The sequence below is a fragment of the Triturus cristatus genome, chromosome 1_1 (assembly GCF_964204655.1).
Source record: "Triturus cristatus chromosome 1_1, aTriCri1.1, whole genome shotgun sequence".
Lineage (NCBI taxonomy): Eukaryota > Metazoa > Chordata > Amphibia > Caudata > Salamandridae > Triturus > Triturus cristatus.
In genome coordinates, this window is record NC_140579.1 from 926,590,921 (window position 1) to 926,616,411 (window position 25,491).

At 44.6% G+C, this 25,491-nt stretch overlaps 1 protein-coding gene across 1 annotated transcript in view; it reads right to left on the bottom strand.

Moving 5' to 3' along the window:
• The window catches only part of LOC146871304 (uncharacterized), a 311,017-nt gene that overhangs the window by 250,095 nt on the left and 35,431 nt on the right, over positions 1-25,491 (bottom strand). The gene's annotated exons all lie outside the window — the stretch shown is intronic.

Genomic DNA, 25,491 nt, shown 5'->3' on the forward strand with positions numbered 1-25,491 from the left:
AGTCTATTAATGAGATAGTGCCTTCATGAGAGAGAAAGGGTTTTTGGTATAATAATTAAAAGTCCGAAGGAAGTTATAACAATGATATTGAGTTAAACAGTGGTCGAAGTGGGCGGGATCGGCAGGGCACGGCGTGCCCCTACTTCTTTAATCCTATACATTCCGTTTCTCTACTTTTTAGGTCTCGCCAGAGCCAGCGTTTATAACGCTGCTCTGGCGAGAGTTTTAGTAAGCGGGTTTTGGAAGTGCTAACCTAGTGACTTTTTTCAGGCCTCCAGCTTGCGTTCGCGATGTCGTGCACACGCACAGCTGTTATCCTGGTTTCTAGCATTCCTTTCCTCGCATGGCCGGCTTTCCTCCCCCTCTCTCACCCGCTCCTCCCCCTTCCTTACTGCACGGAAGAGTTTGTCGGTGTCTTGTATTTTTGATCAAAGAAGACTGCATTTGTAATGCGTTTCCTCCCTTTTATTTACAACCACTGGGAGGGTTTTTAGTCTTTAAAAAGAAGTCGGGGAAGTATTTTTTTTCATTTCAGCTTCCAGTATCGCGTTCTAAAGATTGACTTTTATAAATAGGTTTTGTACTAGAGTGGTGGAGGCGAAAACGAGCCGGGTTTTATCGCGCTATTCTGAGAGACCAGCCAAATAATAACCTGTTGTTTTAAGAGCTTTAGAAAATAAGCAACTCGCGATTAAAAGTCGGCAAATAAGCCTTTCCTGCTTGTGCAGTTTATTCTGTGTTCTGTCCCTTGCTTTTGAGACCTTCACCGTAAAGGCCACGTATTGGGGGATGCGCAAAGGCTCCTTGAAATATCTCGGTACAGTGGAGGGAAAAACTAAATGTGAACGCTTTGATTTCAAATCGGGGCGTCTCCCAACTAAATCCGGATAATTGGCATGAATGTCCGAGCTTTCATTTTCATCCGATCATAGAAGTTTTTTTTTAGGGTTTTAAAAAGTACTTTAACCAAAAACGTTTAATTCTTAAAATATGATGGGAACACAATGCTGTTAACCGAAGGGAGTTCTGCAACTCTTTAAGTATAATTATTTGTCCAGGCTCTTTGGGTGTTTCGGTTTGTTTCCTGAGTAGAATCAACACGTAAATGCGGCGTTAACATTTATATAAGCCCGTTATAAAGCATGGAATGTAGTTCAACACCCGCTGCCTTCATAGCTGCCAAGGTTTCAGATTGCTTATGTGTGACATTTTCATAATTTCACTGTAATTATGAGTAGGGCTCCGGTTTGACTCTTATTTTCCGGGTAGTTGGTGCATTGTCTTACAACATTCAAGCTGCACTGCGAGTCGCGCAAGTCAACAAACGTCTATTTTGATCAAAGTAAACCATGTATATTCCAATTTTATTCCATGACTTTGAAGAAGTTTTCCAAGTTCACAACTGAGGAAATGTGTTTCCAAGCTTCAGATGCTAAAAGACATGCCAATCCAAGCTTTATCCAGTAGCACAATGGAAATTCACAGTACGTCTTGGGCAACTATATGGAAATCCACCGAAAGCATTTTGGGCTTAAAGCCCTTCAGGAGTGACTGAAATGTAATGATAAGCCCATCAACATTGTATGGAATCTTAAACAACGTCCATGAAATCATATGTAAATCATGTATGAAAATGCAAGCCTTAGCGTGCGTGTGCAACACTTCCAAAACCAGTGTGTTGCATGCCAAAAATAACCAAAACATTTGTGCTGTTGCACCAAATTGTGCATGCAGCTGTACTAAAAAAGTATTATGGGACAAATAAACAATGCTGTCTACTGTGTCAAATACGAGCTAAAACCGTTGTGCAAAACGCCCATCGTGAACCTAACAATTTACTCACGTTGCCAAAGATGTAAAATCTAAATTTTCATGTCTCAACACCAAGTCTGGCGCTTCAATTGGCATCCGTGAAACCAACCAAGAATGTGCTTGAGATAAACTGCTTGTTTCAAATCTAGCGAAATCCCCACAGGTGCAATCCTTCTAAACTGGAACACACCACGTGACTGTGTGCAGAGTCAAATGGTAAACATGAAAGAAATACGTAAACGTCCTATTGACAAGAGCTTTTCTCGTGTTTTCTGCAAAAGAACATAATATGACAAGCATTGGCATAGCCAATAGGTCTCGCCTTTGGGGCCTTATAAGTGTTTAGCCATGTAACAGTTGATGTTGTTGCACCAAGGAATTTGTGCTGGATAACTTAACACTTATAAGGTCCCAAAGGCGAGACCTATTGGCTATGCCAATGCTTGTTTATTTTGAACATGCGTCCCTGGACCTCAGAAATATCCAAGGCCTGCAGAGAGTGCTCGGCATTAGTGGCTGTTCTGGGACGGGCAGGGAGCAGAGAAGGAAAAGGTCTCCATCTCTTGCTTCCTGCCCAGACAAGACAAGGACAGTGTCCCATTCTGCTCTGACGCTAACAGCGCCCCTTCCACCTTCCCCCTCTCTTTTTTTCATATTTATATAGCGCGAACTCGACCCGAAGGTATTGGAGCGCTTTACATGAGCACCGTATTTACATTACACATTCAGGCATGGGAGATTAGGTGATTTGCCCAGAATCACAGGACGTGGACGCGACCTCGAGGCTCGAACTCTGGTTTCCTGCACCAAAGTCGGCAGCGTAGCCGACGGACCACATCCTCTCCCCTCCTCACTTACCGAATCCGTGACTCAAGAAATGGTTCTCACCCTTTCTTCTTGTCGTTCATTTGTTCCCCTGTGAAATGGATGCAAAAAAAAAAAACACTTTCCTGGAAATGCCGTTTTTGAAATTTTTCTATTCCAACGTGCAGCCTCGGAAATAAACGGTTCGAAATATGAAAATAAATAACTAAAAGCAAGACAGAGTGTTCTTAAAGTGGCCAGATTGGTTTTATTCACACCCAAACACATTAGTGTCACTTTACAGAGTTTGCCAGTGAAGCGCTACTTTTGTTTTCTTGTCTTTCTTTTAACAGCATTGTTTTCCCCGGGTGGGGAAGTGCACCAGTGCTGGAGGTACTTCAATACCTCGTTGATGGGAGGATTGGAAAACAAAATGTGCATGGCGGCTTTGTGTTCACTAATTTGGTCTTTTCAAACCATACTGCTAACGTTTTGTAAGCATATGAGCAGTGGACATTGAAATGGGTCCTTTCTGGGCCCTGTAGTTATGTCCTTAACTTTTCAGGCAAAAATACTCATTGATTTCTGAATAATGAGTGTAAAAGCGTTAAGTTCACCATGTTGTTTCTGCTTACAATTCACATAGTTTATTTAATCTTTCATACCCTATGAGTGTTTGCTTTTTCCAGGATGTTGTTACTTTTTCTTTTAGGCAGCATATTGCTCTTGCCTAGTGCGTAATTTGAATTGAGTTGCATCCAGTTGTTTATAGCAGGTCAAATTGAAGTGTAGTTGAAGGCAGTGTGATTTTCTCTCAGTGGGGCAGTATGGTGTTCAGCACGGGAGCAGATGTAGGACTGTGGTCAGAGCTGCCGAATTCAGAACTGGGGGAACCAGGTTCAGCCTTTATGACCAGTCCCCTAGACCATTCTCCTGAGGGAGCACATTCCCGTGCTAGACCAAAGAAGGCCTCGCAAGACTTTAGATGCCCAGGTGTCTTAGCACCAGCAGCTTGACCCTAGTGGTGGCAAGTGTTGGTCAACCTTGAAGGCCTGTCCACCACAATCCATACTGAAGCTCACTTCCAGTCTTGCGGACAGGCCTAGGAAGCAGCAGTGACTCTGTCACTGAGTTCACAGGACCTTTGAGCAGGGCGGCTCTAGGGCGGTGCAATAGCACTGGCCGCTGACTTCGGGTGGGCCATCATGTTTGCAAGTATATTATGGTTTTAAATGCACTTGCTGCCTCTTTCCTGGCCTCCAGCAATTTTCGGCAATAATAAAAATGTCATGATAACTCCAGTAAATAAACTTCTTCCTAGAGCGAGATCGGAGTTTTGTCTAGTGGAAGTTTTGACTCATGGAAAGATAGCGCAGAGGGTTAATGTGCCTGCTGCAAAAAAAATGTACCATGCCCATCACAAAGTGCACATAATGTAAATAGGTCAGTGGGTTACTGCTTTTGTCAGTGAGATCCTTTTGTTACTTGCAGTTTATAAGTTAAAATCCTAACAAAGAACAGTGAGCTATTGACTGTCATCTAAGAGCTGCATACAAACTGCAAGGTATAAACTAGAGCGTTACGGTTTTTTCCCTAAGCCTTTGTTTATCCTAATGTTGCAAAAAGTGTTCATTTGGATAGAAATCGATTATGATTATTAAAGAGAACCCTCAATCATGGTATTAAGTTTTAAAATTCTGAGTTTGTGTTTCTCCAGATCAATCACTATTAAACTATACTGTCTACTAGTATGGTTGTCATGTGACTCCAACACCTTGTAGTCCTTGGTCTTATGTAACATTTCCTATACAGTGATTTACACACGTAAAATTGATTGTCTCTGTGTATATTGCTGACGACAGAAACTCCATGGCTCGGAAACAAACGGCTTGTGCCTCCACTTTTAAGCATATTTGGGACATTTTGTATTTAGAAACATATCCCACTTTGTGAATTTATTTTAATGTCAATAACTCATATTAATCGTTAAATAATCACGTGTATCCATTGGTTGAATTAAATAACATAATAAGCTGTAACTGGTCAGTGAACTGCCAAACAAGTACTAAAGATTGGGATGTTTTGCGCATCCTGGCCACACCTCTCACTCCGCCCCCTGATCCAATCCTCAGGTTATTCCCGCCCTCTGATTCTCCACCCACAGTTCCCCTACTTTTTTTTCCCCACTTCGACCACTGGAGTTAAACATCTATCGTGAACCTCATTAGGAACGTCTGTTATTTCACTGGCATGACATGTATAGTTCAATTAAAACGTGACTCATTTTACTTTTCAAAAGCTTTGAAACTTTCAATAGAAAGTTATGTTATCATTTATATACCAGAGGTGCCACAGGTTTATGTATAAAAATATGCATATAGGTAGGGCCACTAGAATTATGCAATTCTGTGGTCGCTGCGTTTTTTGGGCTAATTATGGATCTGCGGCATTTGCCAAATAATCCATCATTTGCTAAATAATCTTCAGATTTTAACAAAAACAATCTTGTTTCCAGCTCAAACGGATAAAAGTTTTCAAAAAAATGTGGCAACGTGTTAGTGCATTGTGGGAAGCCCTTTGCAAAGGTTAACTGGGCATCTTTTAGTTGCTTATTTTGGTGTTTGGCTGTTAAGCTGGTAGTAATGAGGTCAGACTTTTGCCCAGACCGTATTACCATATGTACACATTACAAACTAATGAAGTAATCCTGTACAAAAATGTGCCGCATCATGCCGCATAATTTACCTTTTCTTGCCGCATAATTTAGGTAACCGTTCAGCATTCACACGATCCACATTGACAAGCACATAGCATGTGCCACAGGGCAACACAATCCCAGCTTCAGTTGGACAAGCACATCGGGCACATTTTAGCAAGTGCCACAGCTGATTCGAAGGGAAGGGCAGCAATGGAGACTGCCTAGGAATGCTTCAGGAGGAATTAACCTTAGAGCGAATGAAGCATGCAATCATTCAATCAGGGAATTATAAGCGCGCGGGTCCCAAGGCGCTGGAAGGGGGGGGATAAGCAGTGCTGTTCCACTGAAGAGCCAGGACTTAAGGGTCTTCCTGAAGGTGTTCAGGGAAGGGGCGCATCTGATGTCTGTTTGGAGCTCCCTCCAGGTCTTGGCCGCGATGTAGGAGAAGGATCTTCCTCCTGCTCTGTGGATGCAAGGGGTTTCGGCGAGGGCGAGATTGGTTGATCGGAGATTTCAATTGGGTACGTGTAGGGTGACTCTGTCGTTGAGGTTGGGTTGAGAGATGAACCCTGTGGGACTCCGCAGGTGATTTCTGAGGGGTCGGAGTGGAAGGGCGGCAGTCTGATCCTTTAGCTTCTGCCGGTGGGGAATGATCGCATCCAGTCGAGAGCGGTTCCTTGTATGCTGGCGTCGCATAGTCTGGCTGCGAGTGTGCGATGGGAGATGGTGTCGAAAGTTGCTGATAAGTCGAGTAGAATCAGGGCTGTGGTGTGGTCTTGGTCGAGGAGGGTGCGGATGTCGTCTGTGGCGGCGAGTACGGTGGTCTCGGTGCTGTGGTTGGATCAGAATCTGGATTGAGACGGGTCGAGAATGACATTATCTTCAATGTATGTCGTCAGTTCTGCGTTTACAGTTGATTTGTTGGTGGTAGTCCTTCATGGCATCCTTGTAGGTGGTGTGATTTTCAGGTGTCTTGTTGTTTTTTCCAGTTCTTCTCCAGGCCTCTGCAGGTGCATCTGGCTTCTTGGAGGTGGGTAGTGAACCAGGCGGCTTTCCTTGGGCGCTGTTTGTTGGGGTTGTGTAGCCAGGCGAGCTTGTCTGCGCAGTTGAAGATCCACGTGTGGAGTTCCCTGGCTGCAACGTTAGCATCGGATGCCGTGGTGTGGCTGTCTCGGGTGAGGGTGGATTTGAGTTGTTCGTCAGTGGCTTTGCTCCAGTTCCTTTGCGGCGGGCGTGGCACAGGTGTGGGTGCCTTGGGTTTATCGACGATGAAGTGTACTTAGTGATGGTCGGTCCATGAGGGTTGCGTTGTGTGGCTGAAGCAGACGCTGTTTCCTCCTGCGAAGATAGGATCGAGGGTATATCCTGCCTTGTGAGTCAAAGTGGTGACGACTTGTTTCAATCCGATGTTGACGAGGTTGTCCAGGAGGGTGGTGGAGTTGGGGTCTCTGGGGTTATCGAGGTGGAAGTTTAGGTCTCCGATGAGTATGTAGTCCATGGAGGTGTTGGCGTGGGGTGCGTTGAGGTCGGTGATGGTGTTGGCGAAGACGGCCAGGGGCCTGGGTGGTCTGTAGGCGAGGGTGCCGCGGAGTGGGGAGTTGGGGCTGGTTTGGATCCGGAAGTGCAGGTTTTCAGCGGCGGGGAAGGTGTCGCTCGAGGTAGAGAGGCGGAGGGAGATTTTGTGTGCGATGGCGAGCCCACCTCCCGGGTGGTTGGCCCGGTCCTTCCTCTGGATCTTGTATCTGTCCGGGATTGCGGTGTCGATGATGATGTCTAGGGCAGAGGAGGCGCTGGTCCAGGTTTCTGTGAAGAAGGCGAAGTCAGGTGAGAGGGTGGCCAGGAGGTTCCAGATCTCTACAGTGTGTTTGTGCATGGAGCGCATGTTGAAGAGGATGCATCTCAGGGTGTCGGCGGGGTTGGAGGTGGGGGCGGTGTTGAAGGTCTGGCGTCAGTGGCGGCAGGAGAACTGACGGTGGGTGTTACTCGGGGTGGACTGCTGGCAGTTGTTTCTTCTTCTGGGATTGAGCGCGAGGAGGGCCGCTGTGTCGTAGCGGTGGATGGTTGAAGATACAGCGTCCCTGGTGCTGGTCGCAGTCGAGTCACGGATGGGGGCAGACGGGCTTGCCTTTGGCCGTGCAGCGGCCGCCATTAAATAGGGGAGAGAGGGGGGACGAGCATCTGGGAGGCGGCAACAATGGGCGAATCTTATGCGAATGTAAGGGGGACCTGAATTAGGAGGATCCATCCCAGCCATCGAGCTTTGGATCTGGTTCTCGGCAGAACATACATCACCACCCTGCCTTGACTGAACTGCTTTACGACATCGTCCATACCTCCTAATTCAGGTCCCCCTTACATTCGCATAAGATTTACCCATTGTTGCCACTGACAGGCTCAATTCGAGCCTCCATGCGCCTTGTGACCGCGCTCGTATTGTATGAGGCACTATAAAATTCAGGCTTGTATTTTACCCGTCCTGATGATGATCCTTTTATTGTTTTAAAAGGATTGAAACGTTGTTGACTTGTGTAAACAGTATGCACATTAATCCAATGTGATAAAAGAAGTGCATCAACTGTTTGTTCTAAGCTTTCCACAATTATTCCTAAATTTCTTACAAGCTACCTTTGTCTTGCCTGAAATGTTTTTGTCCAAATGTAATTGTTATGTGTTTGATGCAGGATTGTGTCCCACTGTATTGATGTGCTCCTATTTGTTTTTGCATTTATCAATTTATTAATTTGATTGTTCGGCTGGAAATTCTCAATATAGCACTGATTCAAGTCTATATTTATCTCATCCATATTGTTTCTTTTAAGGACCTTTGTTTCTATATAAAACTGACACCCAACGTTCCCTTGTCCTGTTGAGAACATAAAAATGAGTGGCAAACAATCAAGACACCATGGGGCATAGAGGCAAACAGCTAACAGAAAAGTGTGGCAAATAACAATAACGAACAAGTGGCACAGATTACCGTTTTAAGGGCAATTAGCAGCATAGGATGCACTGGCCAGGCTGGAACGAGCTGGCAGGCACAGGAGCGGGCACCATGAGGAGCAGACTGCAGCGGTCTCGAACCCCAGGCAGGGGAGGAGTTCACGGAGTCAGCGGCGAGGCAAGGCACAGCGGAGCTGCTGGGGATAGAGCGGATCTCTGACCAGAGTCAGAGGTCTTGTAAATGCAGGATATGCACAGATGAATACAGCAGGTACTCAACACACTGAGCTATATCATTGGGATTAATGTATTCCCATTGTCCTAAATCACATGATTGGAACTTGTAACCTGGGCGATCACAAAGATTTTAAAAGCACATTTTATCTTGCATAATATCACAACAGATCGGATACCAAGTCACCAGCAACAGTCACACCTTGTGAAGTCATCAGATACTCATTTTCAAGTCATTCTCAAGTCATCAAGCTCAAGTTTCTAAACTCTGCTGATGACTTGAAGAGCTTGAAGATGTCTGAAGATGTGAAAATGACTTCTAGAGTAGTTGAATGATCACCCAAGGACTCTGGGATGGCTTCTAAAGTAATCCTGTTTGACCTGGGAGGGCTAACAAAGCTGCCCTACTGTGCCACACACACGTAGCGGATAAGGCCGAGACCCAGCGATTCCCCTGGGAAAACGATCGGTTCTGCTGAAGAGACATTGTGCTCCACCTGCTGCTGGCCAGATGACACCACAGGCCTGTGGCCTCAAGCCTGAAGCTGTGACACCTGCTGGTGCTGGTGTACCATGGTAACTACACTGGAAAAGTGGCTGCAACACAAGGCCTGCGTCAGACCAGTATGCCCGTCTGCGCATCTCCTAGTGACAGCCAATGCCTGATCGGCAGGTTAGCATGAGCAGGTAGAAGACAACCTGTGAACAATTCTGTAGAAATGACTAAACCTGTTGCTATGTACCAAAGCTACACATACAGCTTTAGACTCTAGATACAGTACAACGCAGGAGGGATAACATCTCTTTATGTAACGTACTTGGTTCTGTTGTAAAGCATTCTGACACCTTTGGGTAAAGTCCACGCTATATAAAACTGCATTAAATAAATAAAAAAGGCACAACAAGCAAGGGAACTCACAAAAGTATGAGGGGGATAAGAAAAAAAAGAAGAGGAACACAACATAGTGTGACCAATTGCTGATGACCAGCAGCAGTCAGGCCACAGCCTGCAGAGCACAGTGCCCACACTTCCATGGTGGCTCCACCACCATTCAGTGAGCTCATTGATCTGGTGACTGCTGTGCCCAGGTGGAAAGTCTGAATAGGCCAGCTGAACAACTACTTTTGTGCCACCCGGGAGAATGAAAGCACAGTGAAAAGGTCTTTGCAGCTCCACTATGGGGAGGAAGAACTCTACTAACCATTCACAGACCTACGAGACACTGGAGGAGATGATGACTCTGATGCCATTGTGACAACACTCACTGCACACTCCGATCCACAGCTCAACCCCAATTTTGAGCTCTTCAAGCTGTGCCAGACCGTCAGCTGGAATACGAGTCCATCAATGGCTTCCACTCTAGCCTGAGGGAGTTGGCCAGTACCTGCGTTAACGATGATCAGTCGAATGAAGTGCAAGCACAGCTGATTAAAGGATGCTACTCATCTGGACTGCAACACCTCATCCTGAGACAACCAGGAATCAAATTAGAGGACATCCTCATACTAGCTCGATCGCACAAACTAGCGACAGCCGGGTGGAAGAGATGGTGATGGCGATAACCTGGGGCCAGGCCCACACACCTGCCACAAATTTAGTGAAAGTGTGAAAGAAGATTCGGTTGACCTCGTATATAAGAAATCGACACAGCCTCCATTCATGAGAGCCCTGCCAGCTTACCACACGTGGGGCCTTATGTAGGTGGCCTGGCATTTACCACTTCATAAATACCGAATCATACCGATTCGGTATTTATGAAGTGGTAAATGCTATGTAGGTATTTATGCGGTAAAAATTACCGATTCGTAGAAAAATCGGTAATTACCGAATCGGTATTTACCGATTCGGTAATGAGGCATACCTTCCCATTGATGGGAAGGTATGCCTCATTACCGATTCGGTAAATACCGATTCGGTAATGGGGGGAGCACATGCAAGGGTGGCAGGGTGTCACATTGACACCCTGTTGCACCCCTGATTCGGCCATGTGTGCACATGTGGCGCACATACATGCCCTAAGGGCATGTATGTCTGCCACATTGCACACTTAAACGTGCACAAAAATGCTTTTTTACACCTATTCGTCATTTACCACCAACCTTTAGTTGGTGGTAAATAACGAATCCCCACACCCACCACACACTCCCCCTACATCTCATTTCATGATTCGGTATTTACCGAATCGGTTTACCGATTCGGTAAATACCGAATCATGAAATGATCCCCCTACATCTCAAAAGCCTAAATACCGGTCGGTAACGGTATATTTACCGAAAATCGGCCGTTACCGACCGGTATTAGGCTTCCTACATGAGGCCCCAAGTGCCTTAATTGTGGCCCGGAGTCCCACACGCTCGAGTGCAAGAAAAGTCATGCTGTTGGTGTGGCAAGAACAACCACTTTGCCCGAGTGTGCTGGAGTAGAGACAGGGGAAAGTGGCCCCAGCAAGAGCAAAAGGGAACCCCACAGTAGAGGATCGCCCGCCAGAGGAGTCACAGAAGAGGTGGAAATACGATAGGAAGGGAAACGAAAGTGACAGCAACGAGGTGGTCATGATTTCATACACCAAAAAAGAGAGAGACGGAAAAGGGAAGGCCACTTCCAATGTGCTCCATCTCGACAGCTGGGATGAACATGAGGGGCCTCATTGACACTCGGACGTTAGTAAACGTTATGAATATCCACCACTTGAAAGCCATACCACCCCAACCCCACGAAGATATAATCTTACGGAGGGTGTGAGCTACTGCCATTGGCTGAGTCATTGAGGTAGAGGTGAGAAATGGAGACACTATAAGACACACTGAGTACATCATTCAGGAGGGGACCAGCACGCTCAGAGGGTGTCAGACTCCAGAGGACCTAGGGCTGGTCTTATTTGTGAAACATGTCCACGAAAGCATAACCAATGAAATATTAAGAGTGCTCTCAACTATTTAAAGGCCTCTGCTGCCTAAAAAACACCAAGCTTAAGCTACACATCCACCCGGCATTGCCACCCATTGCAATCCAGCACAGGTAGATACTATTCCACCTCTGCCCACTCGTCAAAGAGGAACGTGACTAGCTGGAGAAGATGGGGATAGCTGAGAAAGTGCCAGGCTGACTCCGTGGGTGTCTCTCCTGGTTGTAGCCATTAAACCTAAGAAATTGGGCGCCCGAGTAAAGCTGTCCAGAGGAAGCAGTATTTAACACCAACCATGGGCGATATAATTGCACACCTTAATAGGGCAAAGTGGTTCTCGAAGCTCAACCTTAACACCAGATACCATGAGCCGGAACTCAACACAGCCATCCTGTACATAATAGCTTTCTCCACCCACCTGGGACTGTGGCGCTATACGCACCTTATCTTCTGCATCTTCTTGGCTGCAGAGGTGTTTCAAATCGGCTAGAGCAGTCGACCTGGAAGCGGGGGAACAGGGTTGGAGTCTCAGTAGGGACGCTCAACATCTTGGGATTCTGGGCAAATCACGTAATCTCCTCATGCCTTACAAAATGAATGTGTCCATCTGTAACGTAACTAGTGCTCATGTAAATCGCACTGATACCTTCGGGTCGAGTTTGCACTATATAAAACTAAAACTAAAATGTTTTGGGAAAGGATCTTAGATCTGAAAGGGGTGCTGAATACCAGCAATGATATTCTTATATTCTGAACAACCATAGAAGAGCATCACGCTCGTCTAAGAGCCACCCTAGAATGACTGAAGAACAATGGGTTGATGCCGCACAGACAGAAATGTTCCTTCGTTGAGTCCTCCATTGAGTTCATTGGGTTTGTATTCATAGTACGGCCTGAAAATTGACCGGAGGAAAGCCAGTGTAATCGAGAATACAACCAATCACCGAACAGTGTCTGATGTCAGGAGCAATCTTGGAATTGCCACATACTGTGGCCAGTTCATACCTAATTTGGCCACCTTGTCTGAGCCCCTTCAGGTGCTAACAAAATCTAACGTTCCCTGGAATTGGGATGATGAGATGGAAGCAACTTTCCAAGGTGTGAAGAAAAAAATCTCAAAGACGCAACAATGGCAAACTTTGGCCCAAGGTGAAGGAGGTGAAGGACTGAGCTGATCATGGATGCCAGCCATGTATGGCTACGGGCTGTTTTGACCCAGGAGAAGACCAAAGGAATCTAGATGCCCATTGGGTACGCGAGTCGGGCCCTGACTGCTCCCGAAACATGATATGCGCAGATTGAGAGGGAGGCACTAGCCACCATGTGGGGTAGCTTGTATTTTGTGCCTATGTTTCCACCAGTTTCTGTAGGCATACAATAACACCTCCACAGCGCCATGGCATGTGCCCTCATTGACCTCCTATTCAGGAGACATATCAGTGATCACACCCATGCGGAACTCGAATGGAGACCAACAATCCTGAATGCAAGTCATGCTCAGGACGGACAGAGAGCGACTAATGGCAAGGCTAGTCTAGCAAGGAAAGCAAAGCCGGCCACACTGAAAGAACGCAACCAGGTGATTGTCAGAGACTGGCATCTAAGAGGAAAGTTCCAGACCCTGTTCAAAGAGGGCCCGTGGTTGTCAACTCAGTTTAAGATACAATGGCACAGGCAGGAAGGGGGTCAAGGTGGTGACGGTGGTGCTGGAACAATTTTCAGAGTGGGGGTGCTGCCATCAATGTTGCATTACTGAAGTCACAGGGTTTGTGAAAAATCCAAAAATCCAAGCAGTACTCCAAGAACAGGTGTTGCAAATGTTCCACGTCCGTTCAGTATGAGATTGGTATGGGTGTGGTATGTAATTGGTGCTGTCTTTTAGAGCACATTGTCACAAATATATTACTAAAGCATGGGGTGGTAGCGCATTTATAGAGGATAGTGCAAGACTGTCCCTAAAAGTAAACTCATTAAAGTACTATCACAAATTTACCATCAGTTGCAGGGATAAGCCCCGTTTTCCATGCTAAGTTCTTTTTCTTTCTCATGATGGTTCTTGGAATGTTGTATTATGAATCAAGGAGCAAACCAGACTTCACAGATTTAAATTTCATTAACAGTTTTAGATTCAGTCAGTGATGAGAGTTGAGATAATTTTTGCAAAACCATTATTCTCATTAAGAGATTATTAAGGTTATTTTCTTTATTTTATCTTTAGTTCAGTTAGCCAATAAATCAATTAAGTTTACAGAACTCTCATCAAAAGAATGGTTAGAACAAAGCATCAAATATATTTTGCATTAAGCCTCATCTATGAAGGAATACACTCCCTATTCTAAAGATCAGGGTCAGAGTTTTAGATTCAAGAAACCAATGAAGAGTTTGAATTCAAGGAAAATAGTGAGACCAGAGGAGCATAAAGTTTCAAAGTCAAATTCGAGTTGCAACTTCCCATAAAGTGTAGATCTGAAGCCTCAGCCGAGTCTCAATAAATCCAAGGAAATAAGCATACAGTTGCAGCAGCAGACTGATGAAAATCAAGTAGCAAAGTGAGGCCAAAAGGAAACAGTAGCAGCAGTAACCACAACCATCAAGGGTCTGGGTATAGGGCAAAAGCGTGTAAAAAAGGTGCCTCCTCTACCTAGGAAGACGCACTAATATAAAAGTATAGAAAACATTTTGAAAACATATCAGGCCTCTCCCCTCCAATTCCACCATTTGGTGGTTATCTTAGCCATTGTGCTATCCTTGTTTCACATTTGAGTTCTGTTCAAAAGGCACTTTAATCATCCGTTAAATCCCTTTCTTTCTTTTTAAACTTTGAAATTTCAATGACTTTGCATAGTCATCATTCATGATGTGACGTAATGTTAAGTCTTTTTCAAATTGTTTATTCATTTCTTTTTAGGTCGAGCATAGCGCAGCGTACATGCGCTGCCCTAGGAGATGACCTTTAGAAATTGGTCAGCTCTTTTCAAGCACTCGTGCTTGTGGTGGAATCCACCTTGCGGGAGCGAGCAGCGGCGCGCAAGGGCCATCTGTTTGTAATTAGCGTGGCCGCACGGCTGCACTTGTTTCCTTGCCTGCTTGCGGTCGCTGTAGCTTCCACTTTCTTGCCGGCTCTGGGGGTTCTATTTCTATTTTTCACGGATTTCCACTTTCCAATTTTGCCGCACTGAAAGTAAGTGACCTCTTCGCTTCCCTGCTAATGAGCGCAGCCTGGTACCGAGTTCAGAATCACCACACTTTTCAGACCACTTTACAGTACAGCTAACATGACCGCGTCATTTTCTCTCCCCCTCCCTCCTTCCTTCCATATCGTGTAGCTGTTGCTGCTTTGACTGCCAACTGGGAAAGGACCGTCCCCAGTTGCCTACAATAACACGGTAAACAGTCATTCGGACAGCAAAGTTCCTGCCTTTTGCCTACCTTTTTTCCCCTCGCTACGAAGTTTTCTTTCATGCTCTTTTTTCTGCTATAATCATTACGTGTATACCCTCACCCTCCATATCCTAATTTCTACAGGCTTTCCTTACGTAACGATTATACCAGAGCACCCACTGAGGCCTTTACTATTATGTCATCACGGGAACGACTTTCTTTTCCCTAGCGCCTCAGGCCGGTTACACGCCAGCTAAACCAGTTACAACTAAGGGCACCGGCACAGCTACCATGCGTATACTCCTTTAGACCCATGTATTTTAATGTACTGCAATACTTTATATTTTTCTTTTCGCCTCGCGTTCCTCTCCTCGGAACCTTGACCCAGTCTCCTGGGATCGCGTATGTATCACGCCCCTCTATGTTTTGACATGCTTTTTGCTATATCGACCGATGCTTTGCCAATGATCCTCGCGAACTACTATATTTATGCCATGATGTACAGATTGACTCTCTCTCTTATCTCGTTATGATGCGATATTTGGTTTTTGCCTACCCTCCCCCTACACCACATTGATTTTTCCATGTCTTTCAATGTATTTGACGTTATGTTTTTTGGGCTGCTACCCTGCCGGCACTCCCATGTTTTAATGCATTTGACAACATGTGATCTATGGCTGCCACCCCGCCGGCGTGCACACAATGGGTGTGATTTATTGTCTCTGCCTAAATGAATGTATATTCTCCTCAAACACCGCGCACTCCCCATTACTTTGTCACTCACTTTTTCTTTCCCTGACCCACTCTCTCCCTTAACCTTCATGCACTTTCCACCCACCCCTCTTAGTTTCTCGTCCCCTATCACTCTCCTTCGCTTTGCACTGCCTTCCCAACCCTGTTCTAATCTTTATGCCTCACCCTTGCACCTCACGGAAATTATTCACTTATTATCTGTCTGCATATTATCTTTTCTGTAAACTTAAGGACTGTTTTGGGAGACTCTTTGTTACAGAATCAAAAAGCAATATTATGAAAGAAAAGGTAAAGTGTTCCCAACACTAAACTGAAAGTGGGTCGTGGGCACACTGTCAGGTTACACTCAGGTGAAAAAAGGAGATCTGTTATAGCCTTTCTAACAAAGGAGAGGAAGGCTACTGCAGAGATTACATTGGCAGGAAATACGTATCTCTTCTGAAGAGCGCCCATGACCACCAGGGGGCCCCCTCCCTCTCGCCACCCCCCTCTTCCATGCAGTGTAAGGCAGTCCATTTTTTTCTTCTTCCAAACCTGAGGCACCCCTGCTTGAAACCCCCTCCCCCCCTTTTTCAGGTACTCCCACTTGCCATTTTCCATGTTCCCTACCCTGGAATAATAGAATGAATTCTGGGTGCTGTAGTCTTGATTTGTTTTCATCCACCTAATAAGACTAACATATTATTTTATAGTATAAGACAATTTAAAATAATTCCATACAAACATACAATAAAATATAATGAAGCCAATAAAATGCTTGTCAGTGTCATTTTGCCTTATTATGATTGTCCTGGTATTACAGAAATCAAAAAACATTAATCCAGCTGAACGTGGCAAGAGAATGTTATGAAATCATAAGCAAATGTCTTCACCAAAATTGTGATCTATATTTTCCGAGTAATTCAAGCATAAAAATGAGTATGTGTTAAAAAAGCAACTTAATACAATTCTTCTAAAAAAGAATGAGACAAGTTATACCTAAGGCGTGGTTGAATTTTTTTAAAAAAAACAAGCATTGGCATAGCCAATAGGTCTCGCCTTTGGGACCTTATAAGTGATTAGTTATCCAGCACAATTTCCTTGGTGCAACAACATCAACTGTTGCATGGCTAAACACTTATAAGGTCCCAGAGGCGAGACCTATTGGCTATGCCAATGCTTGTTTACCTTTTCTTGTGTACGTAATACCTACAGTCTTTGAATAAAACAAACAGGCATAACAAAAAAGCCCTATTAAGTGGTTTACAGTCGCTAAAAGACTGTCAGAGAGACAATTTGGGATTGGTAATCTGTGAGGAGTATTGGATTGACAGCATGTGTGGAGGATTTCCAGTGTACATTTTCCTTTTTTCCTGTCACTGGTGGGGTTGGTGTTTCCAGGCTGTGACAGGTATCGTCTGCCTCTGCTGAAAGTTTTGGAGAGTGGGACTCCCGAATTGTGCAATGCAACCCGGAAAACACTTTGCAAACTTCGATTTGGGACTGCAAATTCTTTTTCAAAGGGTCAAAAAACCCACTTACCTGCTCGATGGCGACTGCGGGCCGCTCTCCTCCTCGCCGTGGTGACTCTCCTCCTTTCCACCGTCCTCATCCTCGCTGTAACCCCCTACGTTTTACGTCTAGCATGGACTGCGCAAGACGTAAAATGTAGGGGTTTGCAGTGAGGACGAGGACACCGGAGAGGAGGAGAGACACCACGGCGAGGAGGAGGGCGGCACACAAACGCCAGGGAGCAGGTAAGTGGGTTTTTTACCCTTTTTTTGGGCCGTGGCGCAGGGGCTGACGGGCGTACTCCGCTCCGCCACGGAGTCAGAGTTTTGCCTCAACTTAGCGTTCCCATTGGAGTGCGGCATTGGTAAGACTCCACAAACTGGTGGTGGGTACAAACTATCATCTGTACCATAATGAGTATTACACGCAGGTCCTGTCGGCTGGCAAAGAGGAAATTGCGCAGGCACTATGCTGAGCATGACAAAGTGGCTTTCAAAGGGGTGCTAGCTCAGTACAAGGAGCTGATTGTTAAAGCCAAGGCAGACTTTTTTGCCAATACCATCTTGTCTTCATCGAATAGCGCCAGAGCTCTCTTTAAGATCGTCAGAGACCTCTCCACCCCCACTAGTCTGGGAAATAAAGTGGTGGCCTCGCAGGCACTATGTGACAAAATTGCCTCCCATTTTGAGGAGAAAATTAAAAAAATTGTTGGGGGGCTTTCTTTGTGTGACGCTTCCCCCCAAAACACTCATGGTCAGAGGCCTGCGGAAGAACCAGGGTTGGTAACCTCTCTGGAGCACTTTACACTGCTTACAGACGAGCTGTTTAACAGCTGTGCACAGAATGTGAGGTCAGGGTCTCCGCTAGACCCCTTACCTAATAAGATCTGGCAAGAGCATGCACAGGCACTGCTTCCCCGGATGCGGCAGATATGCTGCCAATCCTTGGAGAAAGGGGTGGTGCCTGAAGCATGGAAGCTGGCAGTGGTTACTCCCTTACTAAAGAAGCCATCTCTGGACCCAGGAGATCCCACTAGTTTTAGACCTATCTCCCTGCTGCCTTTTCCTATAAATATTCTTGAAAATGTAGTGAGTAGGTCTCTCTCAGGGTATCTTGAAGAGTTCCATCTCCTGGATAAGAGCCAGTTTGGCTTCCGGCCAGGTCATGGAACGGAGACAGCTCTGGTCACCGTGCTAGACAATCTGCGGATGCGGGCTGACAGAGGCCTTTCATCTGTACTGGTCCTCTTAGATATGTCTGCCGCATTCAACACGGTTAACCATCGAATTCTGTTGAACAGATTGGAGCTTCTGGGAGTTAAGGGACGTGCCATGAGGTGGATGCAATCCTATCTTACAGGGAGACAACAGGTGGTCACCTTGTCCCCTTTCACCTCCAGCAGGACCTTGGTGGAGCATGGGGTCCCTCAGGGGTCGGCTATTAGCCCCATCCTCTTTAATATTTACCTGCAGCCATTAATCTCTATAATCAAGTCGCATGGGGTCGACTTGGTCAACTATGCAGACGACACCCAACTGATGTTCTCATTGGAGGGGAAGGGTGCTTTGACTATGGATGACTTCCAGATATGTATGCGCCAGACTTCGGACTGGCTTAGGGCCAACTCCCTGCAGTTCAATGGAGGAAAGACAGAGGTGATCTACTGTTCCTCTGCAGGAGTACGTGACATGCCTTTTGACCTCAGACTGGCCCCAGAGGCGGAACCCATTGTCCCTGTGACAACAGTGCGGAATCTGGGGGTTATGTTTGACGATAATATTCAATTGGCCTCTCAAGCTAAAAAAACAGTGGGGGTTTGCTTTGTTCTCCTGAAAGCCCTACGACAGATTCTACCTCTTCTGCCAGTAGAGAAAAGACCTCTGGTGGTACGCAGTATCATCCTGAGCAGGCTGGACTACTGCAATTCTCTGTTCCTAGGAGCTCCTCTTTACATCTTCCAGAGCTTGCAGAGGGTCCAGTCTATGGCAGCCAAATTGGCACTGAATAAGAAATGCGGATCTTCAACCACGCTGGCGTTACAAGAGCTCCATTGGCTTCCTATAAGGGAAAGGGTTAGGTTTAAAGCCCTATGCATTGTTTACAGAGCGGCACACGGTCTCGGCCCAACCTCCCTGCAGGAGAAATTGTCCTGGTATAAGCCTCAAAGGACTCTACGCTCTTCAAATGCTTCTCTGTTAACTACTGGCAGGGTTAAGAAGGCCAGGATGGGGGCAGGGCCTTTAGTACAGTGGCATCGCGGTGCTGGAATGATCTTCCTCTGAATATTAGACAGGCTAACTCTCTGATGGACTTTAGGCACAGCCTGAAAACCTGGCTTTTCCCTAGGGAGAAGCCCTTGATCTCCTGATCTCCTAATTCTGCACTTCCTGGCCGACCTCGGCATTTCTATTGGTTTGTCTGTGGTTACTTGGCTGGTTAAAAGTCTCTTTACCATCTCAGTCTAAGCGCCAGGATACCCGTTGGGTGACAGTAGCGCTCTATAAGAACAAAATACAAATACAAATACAAATACAAGACTCCACAAACTCCGCTGGTGGTATGGAGTACGCTGCCTGGGCTTAATCCCTACCGAAGTGTGTGTATCCATGCAAATATCAAGTCATTGGGAACAACAAACTAACAGGCAACACAGGCCTTCCATCAGTGGGCATTCCAATGTCAGCTTTTTTCACACAACCTGTTTTAATCCAACTCTGCAGTTCCGCTTCTGAAACATTTTCTTGCACCCTTTCTTTTCAACTCAACCCAGGTATCTGTCACCTCCATTAGCATAAAGAATGAAGTGTCTTCCTTAGACTCACAAGTGAAAGCTCCATTAAATGTGAAGGCCAACAAAGCACAATTCAATGAATAGGCATACCTATTTCCAATGGCTATGTAGCCATTCCGTCTCTGATGAGCTGCACATTTAAGAACCACAATTTTAACTGGCAACTGAGGAGCAGCCAACAAATCTTTTACTTGCAGCCCATTTCTAATTGGGGCTCTTGAGGCCGGGGGTCCTGAAAACTCTTTGTGACCATAATTTTCTAGCATCATGGACAACACCAACGCCATATTGACTATCTGTAAAGATAGTCACTCTCATTTGAGCAGTTAAACTGCGTGCTCTGGTAAGGGCAATCAATTCTGCAACTGGTGCTGAAGTAACCCTTTGAAGCCATGAAACTTCAACAACATCATTTATTGTACATGCAGCATAAGCTGCTCTCAAGGACCTTCGTTGTTTCTCAAACATGAGCCATCTACAAAAATGACATGATCAGGATCAATCAGGGGTTCGTCCTTGATATTGGTCTAGGCTTTGTGCATAAATCCGTGACATATAGGAAATTATGTTCAATTTCATCACCAACATCATCATTTACCGGAAAGAAGGCAGGGTTTAGGATCTGAAATTTTTTGATTACAACATTCTCTGAAGATAAAATTCTCTGCTCATATTTTGTCAAATCATTATGGGTCATGTGCTGTATTTTCGTCCTTGTCAATAGAAGCTCCACAGAGTGAGGGACTATTTCCAAGCATCACCATGCATATGTGTCAGCCCTGAGAGTACGCAGCCCTCCCTCTCACTGTAAAATAGGAAAACCTCTTTACTGTAATCTGGCATTCCTAGCGCTGGGGCACAACAAAGATTTTCTTTCAGCTCTAGGAACGCTCTCAAACATTTGTTGTCCCATGGAAGCGAATCGGGCACATCTCTGTGTGTCAGCCTCAGTAAAGGCTTAGCCACTAGGGAAACGTTGGGTAGCCACTGCCTGCAGTAGGCAACCATTCCCAGAAACATTCTGACTTTCTTCTGTGTTCAAGGTAGACTAATCTGAAGAATTGCTTCGACTCTCTCTGGTGTCACCTTTCTAGCTCCCTTTTCAATATGTGTCCCAAATATAGAACTTCTTTCTGACAGTACTGTAGTTTACCAGTTGACCCTCTATGTCCGTTCTCACCAAATGATTTAACAAGGCAATTGTGTCTTGTTTACAAGCTTCTTGTTTCTCTGATACCACAAGTAGGTCATCAGTATATTGCACAGGTACTGATCTATAGGGCATATATAATGACTCCAAATTCTTTCTCAATATCATGTTAAAAATCAATGGACTCTCTGTATACCCTTGTGGGATTTGGCACCATGCTAAAACTCTCTGCTGAAACACGAACGAAAAAAGGAACTGGGTATCTTTATGCAATGGCACTAAGAACAAAGCCTGGCAAAGAATAATGACTGTAAACCATTCTGCAGTACAAGGACTTTGAAACTATATTGCGGCTGTATTTGGTACCATGGCACAACATCGGACAACTATCTCGTTAATTTTCCTCAGATCCTGAATAATCCAGTATCTTCAATTGGGTTTCTGTAACCCCCTGACTGGAGAGTTACATGGACTCCCAATTAATTACCTCAAAATTCCTTTCTGTATTATGTCTTCTATTACAGGCGTAATTCTTGCAGTTGTTGTCAGGGTGCAGATGGTACGTTGGGGTTTTTGGAAACACTGCATTTGCGTTTATAGTAATCTGGACTGGTTTTACTCCTTTAATCAACCCAATGTCTTTTCCTGTGAAATTCCACACTTCTGGGTTCACAGTTTCTCTCAAATCAGCATGTAATTCTTTAGCTGTCATTAATGGAAACAAACCCACAGCTGTTGGATCATTTTCAATTCTACAACTTCATCATGTGTCTGTAATTCCACACCATCTGGTAAAATGTACAATTTAACTTGCACAATAAATCTCTTTCTAACAAGTTTACAGGACTTGTGTAATAAATTGATTACTTTCCTCAAATGAACCTATGTTTACAGGGGCCATCTCTGAAAATGGATTTTCTTTCCCGAGAGGGGTAGGTCTGGGACTTCCACAGTTCTAACAGTTGATCTGGTTGGACAGGGTATCTATCAGAAATGATTCGGAGTGGCCATTTACTTCACTACAAATAGGCCACTCTGGTCTACCTCTAAGACTATGCCAAGCATGCAATCTTTCTCCCCTCTCAGGCCCCGTCATTGAGAAGTGTCTGAGCCATCACTCCTGAGAACATGAAATTGCTCAAAAGCATTCCTGGCTGCATTAGGGAACTGTTGGAATGTATTTTGATTTATATTCTGAAGGGAATTTGTGTTTGCTTATGGCATCTGGCTCACATTGCATTTCGGGTTTCCCATATTTTGTGTGATCATTTGAGCATGTGGGATATGTATCATTGGGATTTGTTTTTGTATTGACACTTGCAGCTGCTGTACTGGCACATTTTGAATCTGAACTCTCCTTTGCATCGGCATATTTCTGTTAGCATTATTCTGGATCAAATCTACACTCCCTCTTCCAATGACCATGATAGATGTGATAAGGAGTCATTTTCTTCAATGCAGAAACCTCCATTCCTCAACCTGGATCAATAGGTACACCTCTACCTCTATCCTGTGAAAATACCAAACCCTCCAGAATTTCCCTAGAATCCAGTCAGTGGAACAACATCTTGCATACCGCCTTGATTTCCTGCAAAAGATGAATTCTGGAAGCCTTTTTGAGCTAATTTAGTTTGTGCCAGCATAAACTTCTCTTTAATCTTTTTCCTCTTCATTTCTACTTCGCCCCCTCAATATTTTGCATATTGCAGAATCCCATCAAATGAATTATTCAGCCAACAGATTACTCTTCGCATTATATAGTGTCTCTGGTCAAACTACACAAACTGAGATAAAAAAATCCTCATGTTCTTTTCTTCAGTGCTGCTGAAACACCTACAACAAACGTTCATAATCCTCATGAACTGATTCTTTTGCTTCTTGGGTGGTTTGATTAATTTTCAACCAGTGTAAGTCCTTTGGAGGCACTCTGTCTTTAAGAAAGGTAATCACTGCTTCATAATTCTCCATAACTATAGGAGATAGTGCATTAGTGCGTGCATCTCTCAGTGGCTCATCAAGTGGGCATTGCATTTAGCCCACAAATCACTTGGTACCACAATATCCAATTATGTATACAAATCACTCCACAACATCTTTGATATTTCTGCAAGATCACCTCTGCTCCAAAGCACGTCAACATACACAACTCCTGATATTCCTTCAAGTGGATAAGCTGACGCTCTTTCTTCATCTGGCTTCTTATTTTCCTTTCCTATTTCTAGCGGTTTCCTTTTCTTTTCATGTTTCTTTGCCCATTCTCAATTTTTTCAAAATCACTCCATTTATTAATACATTTTATTAATTCAGTAATGTGTAATCTCATTCCTGTAGGATGCATGTTTTCAATTCCTAAATCATCCGATTGTACCCTATAACTCTTCAGGTAAGGAGAGCTTTTTGGAATATCAAGATCATATTTCTGGTTCATTTAGTCAATTTCTCATGTGCAATTGCTGCTCATCTTGTAATGTCTTTACATAGGTAAATTCATTATTTTTCCTGATACATACTCAAAAATTCTAAATCCAAACATCCCCATATAATTTCCTCTAGTTCCATTTTTAATCTTGGGATATTTAATGTCCTCTCCTGCTCAGGTTCTGACTAGTCATTTGCACTGAGTTGTCTGTCTATCTTTTTAATATCCACAGCTTTCTCAAACCACAGTGGAAAAATTCCATCTTCAATCAAATTAGTTTCCTCCTGGGTCATTGATGTCGTAAACACAATTCGTCCCCCATCTCTTGGTGCTTGACCTGTTTGAGGTGGTCTCCTCACAACAATTTGTGAATTTTGCGAAGTCAGGACAAATCCTGTCACAAGTAAACCTCCATTCACGTTTGGTAAAGGATCGGGATTAGCGGTATATCTTGATTCTCTGCTGGATTTGGTATTAACGTGATCGCATAATCATTGGGTTAATCCAATGCTTCCTCCACCCGGAGGCTTTTACCACTGGTAGTCACAGTAGTGATCGTGAATAAAAAAGGTGAGGTGATTGTGGTGAAAGAAAGTGTTGTTTAAAAATCTCGTAAAGCCAGTAGATTTCTTTATTAGTACTGGATTCGGGATAGGTTTAAAAAAAGATTTCTAGTTGTGCACATATCCGACTTATTATGGTCAAGTGCACTTTTTTAAAAAAGATTTGTGTCCAAAAAAGGTCGACATGTTTCAGCCCTCGTCAGCCCCTAGGGGTCAAGTGGGCTTTCTTCAGGACCTGGTGTAGAACAGAGTGGCCTTAACTACAGGCACCCTTGTGGATGTGCGGAAAAAATTGTTTCCTTTTTGGTCGCACATTCAATCTGGTCTCCTTGGTTACAGGCCACAACGGGTACTCTAGGGGGGTCGCTTCACGCTCTCTTTGGCGTCGGTCTGTGACCTGTGCTGACTCTGCCTCCTAGGACCCGGTGAAGACGGAGGAGGCAGAGTCAGCACAGGTCACAGACCGACGCCAAAGAGAGCGTGAAGCGACCCCCCTAGAGTACCCGTTGTGGCCTGTAACCAAGGAGACCAGATTGAATGTGCGACCAAAAAGGAAACAATTTTTTCCGCACATCCACAAGGGTGCCTGTAGTTAAGGCCACTCTGTTCTGCACCAGGTCCTGAAGAAAGCCCACTTGACCCCTAGGGGCTGACGAGGGCTGAAACATGTCGACCTTTTTTGGACACAAATCTTTTTTTTAAAAGTGCACTTGACCATAATAAGTCGGATATGTGCACAACTAGAAATTTTTTTTTAAACCTATCCCGAATCCAGTACTAATAAAGAAATCTACTGGCTTTACGAGATTTTTAAACAACACTTTCTTTCACCACAATCACCTCACCTTTTTTATTCACGATCACTACTGTGACTACCAGTGGTAAAAGCCTCCGGGTGGAGGAAGCATTGGATTAACCCAATGATTATGCGATCACGTTAATACCAAATCCAGCGGAGAATCAAGATATACCGCTAATCCCGATCCTTTACCAAACGTGAATGAGGGTTTCTTAAACAGTACAAAAGTACTAACCATGCAATACCCTGGTTTCCCAGGACCAGTGATCCACTCTCCTATTGATTTTTTGATATATTGAGACAAGGAAGCTGAGTGGACCTAAGCCCTTCTTTCTCCCTCCTATCTGATTTTTTGAACAAGTAAACCTCCTACTACTCCTTGTGTCCTTGGGGTCAAACGATTATTGACTGGGGCATTTGCAGCTGGTCTAGGCACTGTCTGCAAAATACAAAGACTAAACACTCGACCTATTTAATTTGACTATGTTATGCATCAATTGATAGTTTTAACAACTCAGAAAGTGCTCAAATAACCGTGCTCTTACAGCAAAGAAATTGATACAAACATTATTTTATTTTTGATTTTCTGAAAGCATTTTTTTGTAATTGTATTGGGCAAAAAATTGATTTATCACACTAAGAAATCACATATTAACAATTCCAGAAAAAGACATAAAACATAAAACAGGTCCCATTTACTCATTCATCACTCACAACATACATACAGTATCATACTCAAACATCCTCACT